We start from the raw sequence: 13,796 nt of genomic DNA on the forward strand, positions 1-13,796 counted from the left end.
CTGCATCATCGTATAACATAGATAACAAGGTGTAGAGTTGGATGCACACAGCAGGACAAGCAGCATCAGAGGAGCAGGAAAGCTGCTTCACAGTGGGGTTAAAATTGTTTCAGAGATAGTAGGAACTGCAAATGGTGGAGAATCTGAGATAAAAAACCTTGTACTACAAGGACTACACCAGCTCTACACCTTGTTATCTCAGATTCTCCAGCATCTGCAGTTACTACTATCTCATCATATAACATTGCAGCTTTAGTTAATACAGGTGAGTCTTTTTCTCTTCTCTACATCTTTAATGAGAAATACATATTGGATCACTGACTTCAAACAGATTCATAACAATCATGCCCACCTCTTACACAGGCTAATAGGAGATGATAACTTTATTGAATTATCAGCCACCTAATCTATTATGCTCACTAATCTCCTCTCCGTTGAAGTCTCACTCTAGATCTTGAGACTAAGACTCCAGTGGAGTGCTGAGGGACAATTGCACTGTAATATTAAGGAATTGCTGTGAATGCTTGGAATGCTGCAACAGACTTTAAAAGTACTTTCCTCTGAAATTAAGAAAAAGGGATTGAATTTGTACCCCACTGCATTATAAAACCCACAACCCAAGGTACTGCATATACTGAGGAATAGTAGGCTTGCCCTGGCTAGAGTTTAAGGGAAGAATCTTCCTAACCTCCCTGTCAACAAGGGATGATTTTCTCTGCATAAACCAGAACTGGCTGCATATGTGGAAGGAACTCAAATACCCAAGGAAAGATGTCAGTACATCTAATAGGTTTCAATATCATATTCCTTCCCATGTATACATGACATAAATTGTTTCTCAGAAATGACTGATACATACCCATCCTTACAGCCCAATCAATGATTCACCTGCACGGTTGTACAACATTAAAGCACACAAACTGGCTACAAAATATAACTGAAACTTTAGTCATATTGAAACCTTAAAGGAGCTTAGACATACAAAATCCTTTCAAAATATGCAATCTATCCTGTGTGTGCTTGTGTTAATATATTGACTGGATGAAGGTCCATTACACCTCTGTCACTGCATGTGCTCTTTTCACACACAACACTGCAAGAACAATTCCTCCGCCTCCGCCGCATCTGCTCCCACGATAAGACATTCCACTCCCGCACATCCCAGATGTCCAAGTTCTTTAAGGACCGCAACTTCCCCCCCACGGTGATTGAGAACGCCCTTGACCGCGTCTCCCGCATTTCCCGCGACACATCCCTCACACCCCGCCCCCGCCACAACCGCCCCAAGAGGATCCCCCTCGTTCTCACACACCACCCTACCAACCTCCGGATACAACGCATTATCCTCCGACACTTCCGCCATTTACAATCCGACCCCACCACCCAAGACATTTTTCCATCCCCACCCCTGTCTGCTTTCCGGAGAGACCACTCTCTCCGTGACTCCCTTGTTCGCTCCACACTGCCCTCCAACCCCACCACACCCGGCACCTTCCCCTGCAACCGCAGGAAATGCTACACTTGTCCCCACACCTCCTCCCTCACCCCCATCCCAGGCCCCAAGATGACATTCCACATTAAGCAGAGGTTCACCTGCACATCTGCCAATGTGGTATACTGCATCCACTGTACCCGGTGCGGCTTTCTCTACATTGGGGAAACCAAGCGGAGGCTTGGGGACCGCTTTGCAGAACACCTCCGCTCAGTTCGCAACCAACAACTGCACCTCCCAGTCGCAAACCATTTCCACTCCCCCTCCCATTCTCTTGATGACATGTCCATCATGGGCCTCCTGCACTGCCACAATGATGCCACCCGAAGGTTGCAGGAACAGCAACTCATATTCCGCCTGGGAACCCTGCAGCCATATGGTATCAATGTGGACTTCACCAGTTTCAAAATCTCCCCTTCCCCCACTGCATCCCTAAACCAGCCCAGTTCATCCCCTCCCCCCACTGCACCACACAACCAGCCCAGCTCTTCCCCCCCACCCACTGCATCCCAAAACCAGTCCAACCTGTCTCTGCCTCCCTAACCGGTTCTTCCTCTCACCCATCCCTTCCTCCCACCCCCAGCCGCACCCCCAGCTACCTACTAACCTCATCCCACCTCCTTGACCTGTCCGTCTTCCCTGGACTGACCTATCCCCTCCCTACCTCCCCACCTACACCCTCTCCACCTATCTTCTTTTCTCTCCATCTTCGGTCCGCCTCCCCCTCTCTCCCTATTTATTCCAGTTCCCTCTCCCCATCCCCCTCTCTGATGAAGGGTCTAGGCCCGAAACGTCAGCTTTTGTGCTCCTGAGATGCTGCTTGGCCTGCTGTGTTCATCCAGCCTCACATTTTATCATCACTGCAAGAATAATTATCCGTTTGCAGGGCAAGACAGCACATTATAAAAGGGAGTTGATGTGGGCAGAGGCACAAACATTAAAAGTCCTCGATATTTTCAAGGAAGCCATTGGGACATTTTTGCCAATAAGAATATTAAGTGAATAGAGTTAAAGTTGAAGTCTCCCCAGGAACAGGGTTGGAGCATTCTACTCTTGTTTTATCACACCACATGCTCACAGATGTAAACACAATTGTAAAAGTATCATGTATATACATGTTTAAAGAAAGATTTCTCTTACAGCCAAAATTATAGTGTGTGCTGTTCTTTTGTTATATGGAACTGAGAAAGAAGTTAGTACCCACAAAGAAAGCAAAATGTCACAACATCCTGCATCTGTCTTACCAATGTGAATTTGATGAGAACCACCAGATGAGTCACCATGCACAGATCAAGAGAAACAAGAACTGGATGAAAAGCATGAACTAGCTTCCTAACAGCCAAAAGACAACCATTAGTTAATGACAGCCATAGGAATTGCAGATACTACAGAAATTCAACAGTTGTGTTATCAGTTTTTAAATAGAAATGTAAATATCATCCAACTGTACATTTATAAGCAGGAAGGTGGTTTGCCCTGCAGATGCTATACTAGCCTGAGTAGAATTATTAAAATTGGGGTAGAAATCAATGTAAAAGTCACTGACAGCACCATCTCTAGAACGGAAATTACATATCACACAGGTCCCTAGATTTCTTGATGCTTAACAAACTCTTGTTTAAGCAGTTCTCCATCACTGCTGAACAGCAGTGCTTGTAGATAATTATTGGTGTAATGATTAACAAAGTGATGGAAAGAATTGTCAGCGGTGCCATCAAACAGTACTTACTCAGCAATAATCTGTCCCCTGATGCTCATTTTAGGTTTCTTTAAGGCTGCTCAGCTCTTCTCCTCTTTACAGCATTGGGCCATAAGATCATAATATACAGGAGCAGAAATAAGCTATTCAGCCCATTTGAGTCTGCTCACTATTCAATGTCATCATGGCTGATCTAATTATATTTCTTGCCTTTTCCTCATGAACTTACATTTCCTGACTGATCAATCATCTGTCTATCCAGCCTTAAATATACTTGACAACAAGCCTCTACATTCTTCAGTGATAAAAAAAATTCCCCATATTTCACTGCCCTCTCAGAGAAAATGTTTCCCCCTCATCTCTAGTTTAACTGGCCAATCTCTTACTCTGAGATTATGGTCTCTAATCATAGATTCTCATACAATGGGAAACAACCTCTATGCATCTACTTATCCAGCCATAGAGTCATAGTGTTATACAGCACAGAAACAGGCCCTTTGGTTCAACTCATCCATGCCAACTAGATATCCTAAATTGATCTAGACCCATTGGCCAGCATTTGGATCATATCCCTCTAAACCCTTCCAATTCATGCACCAATTCAAACGTCTTTTAAATGTCGTTAAAGTACCAGCCTCCACCAATTCCTTTGGCAGCTTGTTCAAAACATTTAGGCTCCTTTTAAACCTATCCCCTCTCTCACTTTAAACTTATGCCGTCTAGTGTTGGATTCCCCTACCTGGGGTAAAGAGCCTAGTTATCCACGCTATCCATTTTATAAACCTCTCTAAGGTCTCTCAGCTTCCAATGCTCCAGAGAAAAAAGCCCCAGCCTAGTCAGCTCTTTTGCCCTAGCTCAAATCCTCCAATCCTGGCAACATCCTTGTAAATCTCTTCTGAACCCTTTCAAGTTTAACAACATCTTTCCTATCACAGGGAGCCCAGAATTGAACGCTGTATTAGAAGTGGCCTAACCAATGTCCTGTACAGCCACAGCATGACATCACAACTTCTGTGGTCATTGCACTGAGCAAAGGCTAGTGCACCAAGTGCCTTCTTTACCACCCTGTCTACCTGCAAATTCATTTTCAAGGATCTATGCGCCTACACTCCAAGGTCTCTTTGTTTGGCACACTCCCCAGGGCCCTACCATTAATTGTATAAGTTCAGCCCTGATTTGCCTGAACAAAATGCAACACTTCAAATTTGTTTAAACTAAATTCCACCTGCCATCCTTCGGCCCATTGGACTATCTGATCATGGTCCCGTTGTACTCTAGGGTAACCTTCTTCACTGTCCACTACAGCATCTATTTTGGTGTCAATTGCAAACTTACTAACTATACCTTCTATGTTCACCTCCAAATCATTTAAATGAATGACAAAAGCAGTGGGCTCAGCACCAATCCTTGTGACACACCACTGGTCACAGGCCTCCAGTCCAAAAAAACAACACCCCACCATCACCTTCTGTCTCTTAACTTCAAGTCAATTTTGTATCCAACTGGCCAGCTGCCCCGGATTCCATCTGATCTATCCTTGCCAACCTACCATGCAGAATGTGACGCATTGCTGAAATCCATTTAAATAATGGCAACTGTTCTGCCTTCATTAATTTTCTTTGACATTTCTTCAAAAAGCTCATTCAAGTTAGTGAGATACAATGCCCCACACACAAAGCCATGCTGACTATCCCTAATCAGTCCTTGCCTTTCCAAATGCATGTAAATCCTATTCTTCAGAATCCTCTCCAACAACTTACCCATCACTGACATCAGGCTCACCGGTCTATCGTCCCCTGGCTTTTCCTTACCACCTTTCTTAAATAGTGACATTACATTAGCTAACCTCCAGTTTTCCAGCAACTCACCTGTGGTTACTGATGATACAAGTATCTCAGCAAAGGGTGCAGTAATTTCTTCCCTATCTTCACACAAAATCAATCTTGTTAGCTTTATTTCTTATTTCCCTGACTTATATTATGTACATCTGTAATGTAGTTTGCTTTTTTCTTTCTTTTCTCTGTTTTTGTACCTAAGATTTGTACCTAGGTAGTTTGTACCTATAATGGTTCTGTGTGTGGTGACATTGTACACTTTTCATTGTACTCCAGTTCTACCGTAATTTGAGTACACGCGACAGTAGACCTAATTCTAATTCTAACAAATTGATGGCCTTATTGATCTTTAAGTAGCCCCATTCTCTGCCAAATTACACTTTATTCTTTAATGTATTTCTTGAATCTCTTTGGATTCTCCCTAATCTTATTTGTTGAAGATATGTCATATCCCTTTTTTTGCCTTCCTGATTTCCCACTTAGGAGTCTCCTAATATCCTTATACTCCCCTAGGGATTCGCTTGATCCCAGCTGTCTACACCTGACGTATGCCTCTTTCTTTTCTTTGATCAGAGCCTCAATTTCTCTAGTCATCCAGCATTCCCTACACCTACTTGCCTTGCCCTTCACACTAACCAGAACATACTGTCTCTGAGCTCTTGTTATCTCATTTTTAAAGGCCTCCCACTCTCCAATCTTCCCTTTACCTGTGAATAGCCTCGCCCAATCAACTTTTAAAAGTTCTTGCCTAGTGCTGTCAAAATTGGCCTAACTCTAATTTAGAACTTTAACATTTAGATCACTTCTATCCTTTTCTATAACTATTTTAAAACTAATCGAATTATGATCAGTGGCCCCAAAGTACTCCTCCACTGACACCTCAGTCACTTGCTCTGCCTTATTTCCCAAGAGAAGGTCTATCCACATACTGAATGAGGAAATTTTCTTGTACACAATTCACAAATTCCTCTCCATCACAGCCTTCAATGTTATGGCAGTCCCAATCTCATACATTAAGATCCCCTACCAAGCAACCTTATTATTCTTACAGATATTTGAGGTCTCCTTACATTTTCACATCTTATTTTCCCACTGACTATTGGGGGGCCCATAATATAATCACAATAAGGTGATCATTCCTTTCCTATTGTTCAGTTCCACCCATATAAATTTACTGGACTTTCTCCTGGAACATCCTCCCTAAGTATAGCCATACTGTTATCACTAACCCAAAATGCCACTCCCCCTACTCTCTTGCCCTCTTTCCAACCTTGCTGTAGCACCTATACCTTGGAACATTAAACTGCCCCTCCCTGAGCCAGATTTCTGTAATAGCTGATATTCCAATCCCATATTCCCAACCATACCTTGAGTTCATCTGCATTAACTGACATACCTCTTGGATTGAAATAAATTCAGTTTAATTCATCGGAGTTACCTCATTCTCTGCCTTGGTCTTGTCTGCATTGATTATTTAACTTGCTCCTTTTCTCTACTGTACCATCCACAGATTTATCTTTTTTATCACTATTTCTTTGGGCCCCATCCCATTCACTAGTTTAAAGCCTCCCGAGTATACCTACCAAATCTCCCTGCCAGGATATTGGCTCCCTTCCAATTCAGGTGCAACCCTCCTACTTACACACATCACTTCTGACCCAGAAGAAATTTTAATGATCCCAAAAATGTAAACGCCTTCTCCCTGCACCAGCTACTCAGCCACACATTCTTCTGTTCTTTCCTCCTAATCCTAGCAAGGGGCACTGGTATTAATCCAGATAATGTTACCCTTGAGGGTCTACTTTTTAACCTCCTGCCTAATCTCCTATGTTCTCTCTGCAGGACATCATTCCTTTCTTTTCCTATATCATTGGTACAAACACATACAACAACTTTCTGCTGGTCAAATCTCCGCTTTGAGAATATTTTCAAGTCCCCCTTGATGCTGGCAGCAGGGAAGCAACATACCATTCCGATGTTTCACTGTCAGCTGCAGAAACACCTGTCTGTGCCCCTTACTGGACAGTCCCTTATCACATTAGCTTGCTTTGAACCTGACATACCCTCATTTCAATACTGCCAGTCACAATACCAGAAAACTGGCTGTTAGTGTTATATTCCCCTGACAGGCCATCATCCTCAACACTATCCAAAACAGCATTCATGTTTGAGATGGAACAGCCACAGGAGACTCCTAAACCATCTGTCTACCTCTCCTACTTTAGGTTCCTTAAGAATCTTGTATGTTTCAATAAGGTTGCCTCTCATTCTTCTAACCTCCCTTTACCTTGACTATTTTTAATAGGTGTTTATGAGACAATGCTGAAAAGTTTCAGCAAAAGATCAGAGTTTAGGTAGAACAGTTTTTGAGACTGTCCAACTTCTGAAGTCGGCCTAATCAAGAGAGAAATTACAAAAGCACACACTGTCTTTTATAGCCCATTTTCCCCTGAGACAGAAACTCATTAACTGAAGTAACTGAATTATGCTTATTACACTGCTGTATCAAACTGGTGTAACCACATAAGAAGAATCTGCACATTGGTTACCAGGAATCGATAGTAAGCCATTATACTTGGGGATGACCTGGTGAATGGTATTTAAAGGGTCCATTCAAATCAAAGGGGCTAGCACTCAGGAGACAATATCAGCACAAGAAGAGGAACTGTGGGAGTGAGATAGTTAGATCCTGATGGGCTGTACCCTGAGCAGACTGTCAAAGTCATATGTCAGAATGCCTCATGACTAGAACTTTCAACAAGCACCAAGACATTTGTTTGGTTGCTTTTGGAAAGGGCACTTCCCTGTGAGATCCTTTAAAGCGGCTACAGGCAATAGAGACAGTGACATATCTCTTTCTGAAATGTGCCTTTGCAAAAGAAGCCTGGAGAGAGCGACACAGTGATTTTTGTAGAGGTTTGTTCCGAGCAGCTCTGCGATGCAAGCCTCCGTGCTCTAAGGTCTGTTCCCTAGGACACACACTGAGGCAAACATTGACTGTGCCTGGAGGGCCATCAATTCAGTGAAGGATGCTCTTTGGTCTGCCCAAAACTTGTTGGTTTTGCAGTGCAAGGAGTTGACCCCAACCAAATGTTGCGGACTGACACATTTCAAGGTCCAGGAGTTCACATTGAGGGATGTACTAAAGCTTGGGGCAACTATCGCCATGGTGCAGTGGGAAAGACCATTGTCTGAGATCTTTCTGTTGAAGTTAAAGGGGGGTCTATTCAGTCATCGGACACACTGGTGCCTCAATGGAAATGTAAATATAGTCTGGAACAAGTTAGAGATGCCTTTAGTTTGTTTGCTGGATACAGTCAAACTCCGATGTTTGTCTTCTTCATATGTTACTCTACAGAACCAAATTGCTTTAGTTACTATGTATGTATATAAAGATATTTTTATGAATAAAGCATATTTTTGAAATAAAAAATGGAACCTTGGGAGCAGTTAGCCTCAGCCTCAGTCAAGCCAGCTGTAATTGGGGTTGTACGAACTTCGTTACCAGCTTGCGTTTCCAAAGCACATTTTAAAACCTATGTGAGAACATAGTAATTTTACTATTGAAAAGGTTATTCAGGAAAATAGAGGGAAAAACATGTTTAATATAACTGTATGTATTTATCTTGTGTTTGACAATAATAAGCATTGTCTCATGTTCAACCAAGTCTCCTTATCATGTAAATGAGTCTCAGTAAATAAGCAAATAAGTCAGACACATACTAAATCAACGCTTATACCATCTCCTGTTGTTACATGCTATTCCCTGCATCACCAGGTCAGAGTTGGGGGTGTTCATGGATGTTTACATCAGCTTCAATATTATTTGTGAATCTTCAGACACTGAAGCATCTGTGTCTATATGCAGCATCACCTGGACAACAATCAAGCTTGGGCTGATAAGTGGTAAGCAATATTTGTGTTACACAAGAGCCATGCAAGGACCATCTCCCGTGACATTCAATGGCCGAATCACTCATTTTCAACATTGACTAGAAATTGAACTGAATTGCATCAGCCATATAAATGCCATTGCAACAAAACAAGTCAGAAGGTGGGAATTCTGTGGCTAGCAACTCATTCTGACTCTCCAAAGTCTGTCTACTATCTATAAGGCGTTAGTCGGGAGTGTGATGGAATACTTTTCACTTGCCTGGATGAGTACAGCTCCAATAACACATAAGCTCAACATCATCCAAGTCAAAGCAGCCCACTTGATTAGCAATCTATCCATCAGCTTAAACATTCACTCCATCAATGATGTACAGTGGCAGCAGATGTACCATTTCCAAGACATATTGCAGCAAGTCAGCAAATTTCTGTTAACAATACTTTCCAAACTCATGACCTCTATCACCTAGAAAGACAAGGGCAACTGATGTACGGGAACATTGTCACCTGCAATGTCCTCTCAAGCTGTATGCCATCCTGAATTGGTACTAATATTACCATTCCATTGTTGCTACTGGGTTAAAGTCCTGGATCTCCCTTCATGCGCTGTTCAAACTGCAGTGGTTCCAGGTAGCATCTCACCACCACCTTCTCCAGGGAAATTAGGGATAGTCAATAAATGTTGGTCTAGCCCAGCACTGATCACAGCCCATGAACAAACAAAGGAATAAAAAAATGAATGGATTGTGAACAGTCTAACTCAATTGCCACCTGATTCCTCTGAAATAGCTTTTATTTTCCTGTGTACTCCTGCATGATAATAGAACATTGAATAATTTGCAACTAACAATAATAGTGTACTTTTCAAGCTTTGTTTTCAAAGCAATATTCCTGCGTGCTTTTACAGCCCATTTTAAAAGATGTTATGAAGATGCTTCATAGATCATATTTCTTGAAATCTTAATTTTTGGAGGAATGTAAAAATGAGATTTATTTCAGGTTTTATGGAAGTACCTGAAGCCGGGTCACTAAAATATCACTGTGGACCTTGGAAACGTGCTTTTAATAAGGCCTTCTAGAAATCACTTGACCAATAGTAGAGTCGGAGTCATAGCGTCATACAGAGGAAATAGACACTTTGGTCCAACTCAGGCATCCCAATGTGACCTGGTCCTATTTGCCAGCATTTGCCCCTTATCCCTCTAAGCCTTTCTTATTTATATATCCATCAAGGTGCTTTTTAAAGGTTGCAACTGTACCTGTCACCACCACTTCCTCTAGCAGCTCATTCCATACACACATCACACTCTGCATGAAAAGGTTACCTATCAGATTCCTTCTAAATCTTTCCCATCTCACCTTAAACTATGTCCTCTAGGTTTGGAACACCCCCACCCTAGGAAAAAGACATTGGCTATTCACCCCATCCATGCCTCACGTGATTTTGTAAACATCTATAATGTCACCCCTCAGTCTCCAAAACTGTAGGCAAAAAAGCCCCAGCCTATTCAGCCACACTGTGGAGCTCAAGCCTTCCAGTCTTTACATTGCAAATCTGAGATAGTAAGAACTGTTGATGTTGGAATCAGAGATAACATGTTGTGGAACTGGAGTAATACAGCAGGCCAGGCAGCATCAGACAAGCAGGAAAGTTGGCGTTTTGGGTCGGTCCCCTTCAGCTCCACACTGTGTTATCTTTATAAATCTTTTCCGCACTCTCTCAGGTTTAACAACATCCTTCCTATAGAAGGACAGTCAGAGTTGTGTGCAGTGTTCTAAAAGTGGCCTCAACTAGCTGCAACTTGAACGTCCCAACTCTGACCAATGTAGGCAGGCCTTTTTCACCACCCTGTCTATTTGCAACTCCACATTCAAGGAACTGTGCACCTGCACCCCTGGGTCTCTTTGCTCGGCAACACTCCCCAGGCTCCTACCATTAACTGAATAGCTTCTGCCTTGGTTTGTCTCACCAAAACACAACACCTCACATTCATCTAAATTTACTCCATCTGCCAATCCTTGGCCCATTGGTCCATCCGATAGAAGTCCTGTTGTACTCTAAGATAAGCTTCTTCATTGTTCATTACACCACCTTTTTTGGTATCAACCAGAAACTAACTAAGCATATCTCCTATACTCACAAGCAAATCATTTATATCAATGATGAAAAGCAGAAGACCTGACACTGATCCTTGCTGCACACCGCTGGTCACAGGCCTCCAGTCCAAAAAAGCAAATCTCTACCATCGCTCTCAGTCTCCTACTAATTTTGTATCCAGTTTGCTAGCTCACCCTTGATTCCATTTGATCTGACCATATTAGCCAGTTGACCATGCGGAACCTCGTTGAACACTTGCTGAAGTCCATATCGTCAATGTCCACTGCTCTGCCTTCATCAATCTTCTTTATCTCCTCTTCAAAACACTCAATCAAATTGGTGAGATATGATTTCCCATGCAAAAGTCAATTTGACTATCTCTAATCAGTCCTTGCCTTTCCATGTAAATCCTGTCCCTCAGATTCCCTTCCAACAACTTATCCACCATGGACATGAGGCTCACCAGTCTATCATTCCCTGGCTTTTCCTTCCACCCATTCTTCAATAATGGCATCATGTTAGTCAAACTCCAGTCTTCCGACACCTTACCCACGGCTGTCGATGATACAAAATTTCAGCAAGGCATCCAGCAGTCTCTGTCCTAGCTTCTCACAAAGTTCTGGGAAACACCTGATCAGGTTTTAGGGATTTATCTACGGTTACGTGTTTTAAGACCTTCAGTACCTCCTCTTCTATAATGTGAACTCTTTTCAAGAAATCGCTAATTATTTCCCTACATTCCTTAATTTCCATATATCCTTCTCAATGGCACATACTGACATGAAATATTCAATACTACTTTATTCTAAGTTAATGTTAATGGCCCTTATACATAGCAAAGGTATACACTTTTCACTGTGTTTGTATTGAATACATGTGACAATAAAAGATATTCAATATTCATCCACCTCCTGTGGTTCCACACATAGACAGCCACATTGATCTTTAAAGAGGGCCCTATTCTCTCCCAAGATACACTTTTGCTCTTCAGGTATTTGTAGAATTTCTTTAGATTCTTCTTAACTCAATCTGCCAAAGCTATCTCTTATCCCAATTTTGCCCTCCTGACTTCCCGCTTAAGTATACTCTTACTGCCCTATTACTCCTCTAGGGATCCCAGTGGTCTATGCCTGACATATGCCTCCTCCTTTTTCTTGACCAGAACCTCAAATTCTCAAGTCCCCCACATTCCCTAAATCTAGCAACTTTCCCGTTCACACTAACAGGAAAGTACGGATTCTGAACTCTCATTATTTCACATCTATAGGCCTCTCACACCCCAACTGTCCCTTTACCTGTGAATAGCCTCCCCCAATCAACTTATAAAGGTTCCTGTCTAATACCATCAAAATTGGCCTAACTTCAATTTAGAACCTTAACTTTTTGGTCAGTTCTACCTTCTACCATAACTATTTTAAAGCTGACAGAATTATGATCACTTGCTCCAAACTGGTCCCCAAGTGATACCTGCCATATTTCGCAACAGAAGGTCAAGTATTGCTCTTTCTCTGGTAGATGCATCCACATATTGAATAAGAAAATTTTCTTGTACACATTTAACAAATTTCTCCCATCTAAGCCCTTAAGTCTGTGACAGTCCCAGTATATGTTTGGGAAGTTAAAATCCTCTACCATTACAACTCTATTAATCTTACAGATATCTGATGTCATAGAATCCTTACAGTGTGGAAACAGGCCCTTCGGCCCAACAAGTCCACACCTAACCTCAGAGCATCCCACCCAGACCCATCCCCTTGTAACCCACCTAATCCATATATCTTGAACACTACAGGCAATTTAGCATGGCCAATCCACCTAACCTGCACATCTTTGGACCACGGGAGGAAGCTGGAGCACCTGGAGGAAACCTGTGCAGACACGAGGAGGATGTGCAAACCCACACAGGCAGTTACCCGAGACTGGAGTCGAACCCAGGTCCCTGGCACTGTGAGGCAGCAGTGCTAACCACTGAGCCACCATACCGTCCCTAAACTTCTTACAAATCTGCTTCTTAATTGCTGTTTGGGGAGGCCTATAATACAATCACAATAAGGTGCTCTTCCCTTTCTTATTTCTCAGTTCCACCCACATAACTTCACTGGATGATCTCCCAAGAACAATAACCCTCAGTACAGCAGTAAATGTCATCCCTCACCAAAAACACCATTTTCTTGCCTTTCTTGCCTCCCTTTCTATGCTTCCTATTGCATCGATACCCTGGAACATTAAGGTGCCAGTCCTGTGCAACCCCGAGTCACATTTCTATACTGACAATGATATCCCAGTCCCATATTTCTACCATGCCCTAAGTTCATCTGACTAAGTATATGCAGTTTAATTTATCAGTCTTACCTCATTCTCTGCCAAGCTCTAGCCGGCCTTGAGTATTTGACTTGCTGCCCTTATCTACTGTAACGGCCTCAGCCGTTTCTCTTTCATTACCCTTGCTTTAGTTCCACCCCACCCCCACTACCAGTTTAGGGCCTTCTGAGTAAATCACTAGCAATCACACCATCAAGATATTGTCCCCTTCCCTCTTATATAGGCCATTTTTACCTCTAAAGTGATCCCAATGGCCCAAAAATGTGAATCCTTGCCCCCTGCACCAGTTCCTCAGCAGAATATTCATCCTCTCTACCTCCTATTCCTGCTCTCACTCTTATATGGACCTTTTTTTAATCTCCTGCCTAATTTCCAACATTCTGACTGCAGAACCTCATCCCTTTTCCTACTTATGTCATTGGTTACCAAGGTGCACAATGACCTCCTGCTGGTTAGTTT

The 13,796-nt window shown here is 42.6% G+C and overlaps 1 long non-coding RNA gene across 1 annotated transcript in view; it reads right to left on the reverse strand.

The window, feature by feature from the left end:
- Positions 1–13,796, reverse strand: part of LOC125448159 (uncharacterized) — a 39,452-nt gene that overhangs the window by 4,156 nt on the left and 21,500 nt on the right. Inside the window, exon 4 of the long non-coding RNA XR_007246656.2 lies at positions 8,466–8,562. This is a non-coding gene — a long non-coding RNA (uncharacterized LOC125448159). The remainder of the gene's footprint in view (positions 1–8,465; positions 8,563–13,796) is intronic.

Source organism: Stegostoma tigrinum, chromosome 2 (genome assembly GCF_030684315.1).
Source record: "Stegostoma tigrinum isolate sSteTig4 chromosome 2, sSteTig4.hap1, whole genome shotgun sequence".
In the NCBI taxonomy this organism is placed as follows: Eukaryota; Metazoa; Chordata; class Chondrichthyes; order Orectolobiformes; family Stegostomatidae; genus Stegostoma; species Stegostoma tigrinum.